Raw genomic sequence first — 5,180 nt, 5'->3', positions numbered from 1 at the left:
GCGGGTGTCAGAGGAGACTCAATAGCTCCCGTAACTAATCTTCACGACTGACCTCTCCCCTCCGCTGATGAAGTCTATTCAGAAACCTGCTGCCCTTTGCTCATTTGCCAAGCGGATATTTCTGAACTGTTTTGATCATGCATATATTTTCTGAAGTTGTTGTGTATGGGATTTGCGTGTGTGTGTGTGTGTGTATGTGTGTGTGTGTGTGCGCGCGCGCGTGCGCTTTTAAAGACATATAACACGAAGAAAGATCCCTGCCATGTTTGTTTCATGCATTATTAAAAGAAGAAACCCACTGTATAGATGGTAAAAATCATGGGCATTTACAAACTTCTCATCAGGTACCAACAAGTCTTTCCGTATAGCTAGAGACGGCTCTCCTGCCCTCTGTGTGAGGAAATAGGGTGTTGATTTTTTTTCTACCTTGCTCCAACTTTCAAATAAAGGGCATGTCTTTCCAGGGAAGCACGCGCTCCGGCCATTTCATCAGCCTCGATGGCTGGTACTTAGGGGAGAAGAGCTGTTCAATCACGAAGCAATTTCATTTTTCTGATAAAAGTTTTTGATTTAAATGGGATTTCATAGAGAACATTTGAGAGTGTAGAGAAATCTTCCGCCGGTGAGTGCAGCTAAATATGTAAGCGCCCGTGTGGAAGTGCCTGTAATTCCTAGTTTGCTGGTCCTCTTTTTCCCCCCAATCCAGAGATGTTTACAAATCCTACGGGTGGGGGGCTGGTGGAGTATCGCCGCCGAAGGAAAGCAAAGCTTTAAAATGGGCAGGGAGTGAGTCTAGCCCAGATTATGCAAATCTAGCCATTCCGGGCAAATACAATAATAAAGACCGAAGCGGGGTGGGATGGTGGGGGGCGCAACAAAGGAAAAGTGAAGTGCCCAGACCAGGCTTGCTAGAGGGAGGAGGCGGGTCCGGTACAACTAGGTCACAGCTTTCTGTGGCAAAGGCTGGCTGAGGCAGGTTGATAAATATTTCCCGGAGGATCGGATGCGGGTTGCCACCAGCAAAAAAAAAAAAAAAAAAAAAATCCCTAGGGGGCAGTACATAATTAACAATTTGAAGACGTGGCCGCTCGTCATTGTCTCAAAGGGAGCTGGGGAATCCTGTCTCCCAAAGCCTAAATCGCGAGTGCCCATATTAATCTCTCGATAAAGGATCTTGGCCTTTCTCCAGAAGCTGGGAGCCACCTTTACTCTTGGCAAGGGAACGCCGCGGCTACAGTGTCATTTTTCTTTGGTTTTATATATCTGCGCTACCAAACCTGTCCCTCTAGTCTCTGGGAAGCACCTGAAGACCCCACTCCTTAACAAAGACACAGATAAAAATCAAGACTGGGGAGAAGAGAGTCGTTTAGGCAGGGCGCCTGGCTGAGTGTTGAAAGACTTTTAGGGCAGGGGCATTCCTACAAACTGATTCACGAATGAAAACAAAAACCTGAGAGAGATTCACAGGGGTGGAAAAGGAGTCAGAAGCTTAGGTATGGTTTGAAATGCAATTTGGTTTGTTTAAAGACATGTTGGATTTCGGTGTAGGGGACACGGTTACCTACTAGAGGGACGGGAGAGGGCAGGAGCAGAAACGTTACATTTTTAAGCCTAAATCTTGGAATGAGGCTGCCATTTTTTTTTTTTCAACAGAAGTCAGCAATACCTTCCAGCGCATAGATTCAGAACTGCCAATTTTCAGTTTGCTCTTGGCTAAACCTTAGGAGCTGTGTTAACCGCAGCTTCAAGCCACGACGGGATCGGGAAGGAAGACCCTGGCTCCCTCGCTGACAGGGGCAGGGAACCCTGTACTGCCGAGGAGTTTCTTAGCCTCTCTCACGTGTGTCTTAGCTCCACTACCTCGGAGTGACTTCAGATCCCTGCCACCTGCCTACCTAATCAGAATACCGCGAGGGTTAATGAGATTGCGCTCCGAAGTGATTGCTTCATCACACAGCCCGCAGTATTATTATCCCACATAAAGGCACAGCTGCAATATTGTATATTGTTACATACCAGACGCTAGGTGTCTATTTTTAGCGCCTTGGAAATGAGGGCGTCTTAGAATTATACGGGGGAAGGGACCCGGTGATACTCCTCGAACCAGGCTCTGGCCTGAGGCAGGTGGATGCCCTATCCACTCAAAAGGCCCAAGGGTTTCTGCACATCTTCACCTGGAAGACAGGGATTGCTTTGGTGCTGCCTCCAGACGACAGTCCAGTGTCACCAGGGCGTGGGTAAGAGTGACTGCCTAAATCTCTCTCTTTTAGCTTAAATCCACCTTTCTTCTTATATTGAAGATGCGTGTGGGTCTCTACATGGTGGCGGGAAGGGATGGAATTCACATCCTATGAATCCTTGTATCCTTCAGGCCACCTCCTCATGAGGCACAAGCACATGGGGTGGCAATTCAGTCGCTGTAACCTTGTACGAAGAAAACACAGCTCCTAGCACGGTTCCAACCAGCTCGGGGCCTGTAGTCTCGGTCCCTGGAGCCCCAGATGACATCAGTCCATGAGTCCTGCAGTATAGGATATCATTATTCAGAAAGTCACCCTCCTACCTTCTTCTCCACAGGCACCTTAAAAACCTCTGGTATTGGGATGGGGTCTGAACGTTCAGACTCTCCCCAACTTCATACATAGAATGGTAAGATACAGTCGGGGGCTTTGAGAAGTAATCGGACCACGAAAGTGAAGCCCACAAGTGAACTGGAAAGAACCTGTTTGCTCCTTGTCTATCTCCTGGCAGCTCCCAGAACTCCTAAAGTCCGTGGAATCTTCGATGTGAGGGTCCTCACTGTGCTAATGAATGGCCCAGAAGTATGGCAGGACCAAGGTTTGACATATTAAAGAAGACAGTTGGCGGAGAGACTGGAAGCCCTTTCCCACCTGGGCTTCATAGTACAAATGGAGCATGCTCAAGAAAAGCCCAGGATCTACAAATATGGAGGGGGTGGGTCTATGTAATGTCCTGTAAGAGGTCATGAGCTCAGGTCCAGCACTTTGGGGCTTCTCCCTCCACTCACCACCCCTCTCCCGTTTGGGGGCACACTTTCCCTTTCTTCAGCGGTTTCTGTTTCCAGTTACACTGTCGCTTTTCCATTTTTAATTATGTGTTTCTGTTCAGTTCTTTGCCATGAAATTCAAGAACCTGGATATTTAATCAGGTCCCCGGGAACTCAGAGGAATACCAGCTCGCTCGAGCACGTGGCTCTGGCAGGCCTTACCTATCTTCCCTATTCTCTCCGCTGTGCTGAAAACCATTAGATTACATTCCGGAAGCTAGCCGCCAAGGTCTGTTCCCTTCCTCCTCCGGAGGCTGACTACCAAGGTCCAGCTATGGAGGTATTGAAGTCCAGCAATCGGAAGCTCCTTCTGGCTCATCTAATTAACATGCCCAATTAAAATTAAACATCTCATCCTTTACCTTTATAAACCGCCATTTGCCTATGCGCCACGTCTGACCCCTCTATCCAGAGGCAGTCCTTTGTCCCTCTGGGACAAATACCGCTGCCCACCTTCCCCTGTCCCCCTCCCCTCTTCCTCGCCCCCATCCCCTATCTCCTTTACCACTGCATCCTAGCCCATTCTAACACAGCCCTCCCCTCTTCCTCTAAACAATGACACCTGCAAGGTCATTTGCTGCTCTTGCCTGCCTGAGTCAGAGAGCAGCCCCTTTAACTTTTCTTCTCCACTTAATAAAGGGCCTCTCTGTGAAAACAAGTGTTTGGGTGTGGTTCGTGCCTAGGAGGGAGGCCACTATATGGGGTGGGATCAGGGGGGTGGAGGGACGGGGGTGTTTCAAAGTCCTCCCTATAACAAAATCTAATCCCACGTATCCCTGTCTCCAGGTCCAGGGGCTAGTGGAGAAACTGACCTCTAATGGTAGGAATTTAATAACCCCTGCATTTGTAATGAAGCTTTTCTGAAACCCCTAAATGTTGACAACTTACCCTAATGGGGTGTGGTGAGGGTGGGCTTCAGGGGGTTGGAGTTCCTGTAGAGGACTCTAAAATTCTCTGCCCTTCCCTCACAGCTCACTTGTGCGTGTCTTTATTTGTGTTCTCTATAATAAACCAGTAAAAAATTAAGTGTTCACCTGAATTCTGTGAGCCCCCCAAGGAGGGGGTTTGGGAACTCTGATTTAAAACCACTCACAAGTACACATAGAATAACCTAGGCCTTGCAATTGGTTTTCAAAGCATGGAATGAGGGAGGGGAAAGTCTTAGGGGCTGAGCCTTCAGCCGGTGGAGTCTGACACTACCTCAAAAGACAGCGTCAGATGAGAACTGGATTACAGAACATCTATCTATTGTCCATAGCTGCAGAACTAATTGCTTCCTTGCATGAGAGGAACTCCCCATCACCTGGTGTCAGAAGTGCTGTGTGTTGTGGACTCCAGTAGGAGGAACCGAGTTTGAGTTGATTTTTTTCCTTCTATGTCAACATGCCACTTGAATGGAATTAGTGAGTTGTTGTCGGATGTTTTTGTTCTTACTCTCTTGTCTTTTTTTTGGGGGGGACCACCAACCAGCTCTCAAATAAAGCACACATGGAGCCTTATTTTTAGGTATGAATGCCCAGCCTTAGCTTGGCTTGTTTCTTGCCAGCTTTTCTTAAATTATCCCATTCATCTTCCGCCTCGGGGCTTTTATCTTTCTCTATTCCTGGCTACCTTTTCTTTCCTTCTTACTCCGTGTCTGACTGTGTCGCTGGTTGGCTGGGTGACTGGCTCCTGAAGTCCGCCTTCTTCCTTTCTCGTTCCCTGATCCTTAGATCCTCACCTTCCAGTTTTCCCTTCATGTTTATCCTCTCTGCCTGCCAGCCCTACCTATTCCTGTCTTCTGCCTTGCTATTGACCAGTCAGCTTTTTATTAGACCATTAGGTGTTTTAGGCAGGCACAGTAACACAACTTCACAGAGTTAAACAACTGCAACATAAACGAAAGTAACACTTCTTAAAATAATATTTTTAGAAGGACAGTGAGTGTCCTTCTAAAAAGACACAAGGCAATATACTTCCTCCATCCAAGCCTACAATAAGCTATTTCTGTTCTTTTCTTTTTCTCAATGGACCCTGTAAAATAATTACCTTGTCATTGTTTCTTTCAAGGCCTCAGAATTGTGGTAATAATATCATTGGCTTGTATTTGTGCTCAATGTGTTTTGTACAACAA

At 47.2% G+C, this 5,180-nt stretch overlaps 1 long non-coding RNA gene across 1 annotated transcript; it reads left to right on the top strand.

Moving 5' to 3' along the window:
- The first annotated feature begins 2,044 nt into the window (after positions 1–2,044).
- LOC126489453 (uncharacterized) lies at positions 2,045–3,662 on the top strand. Its single transcript, XR_007588922.1, has 3 exons — positions 2,045–2,237; positions 2,578–2,649; positions 2,752–3,662. It is a non-coding gene; the product is annotated as an uncharacterized lncRNA (long non-coding RNA).
- The last annotated feature ends 1,518 nt before the right edge of the window (positions 3,663–5,180 follow it).

Source organism: Alexandromys fortis, unplaced genomic scaffold (assembly GCF_014885135.2).
Source record: "Alexandromys fortis isolate MF-2015 unplaced genomic scaffold, M_Fortis_MF-2015_v1.1 scaffold_8_9099976_23576923, whole genome shotgun sequence".
NCBI classification, from domain to species: domain Eukaryota; kingdom Metazoa; phylum Chordata; class Mammalia; order Rodentia; family Cricetidae; genus Alexandromys; species Alexandromys fortis.
This window is presented reverse-complemented; position numbering and strand designations above follow the sequence as displayed.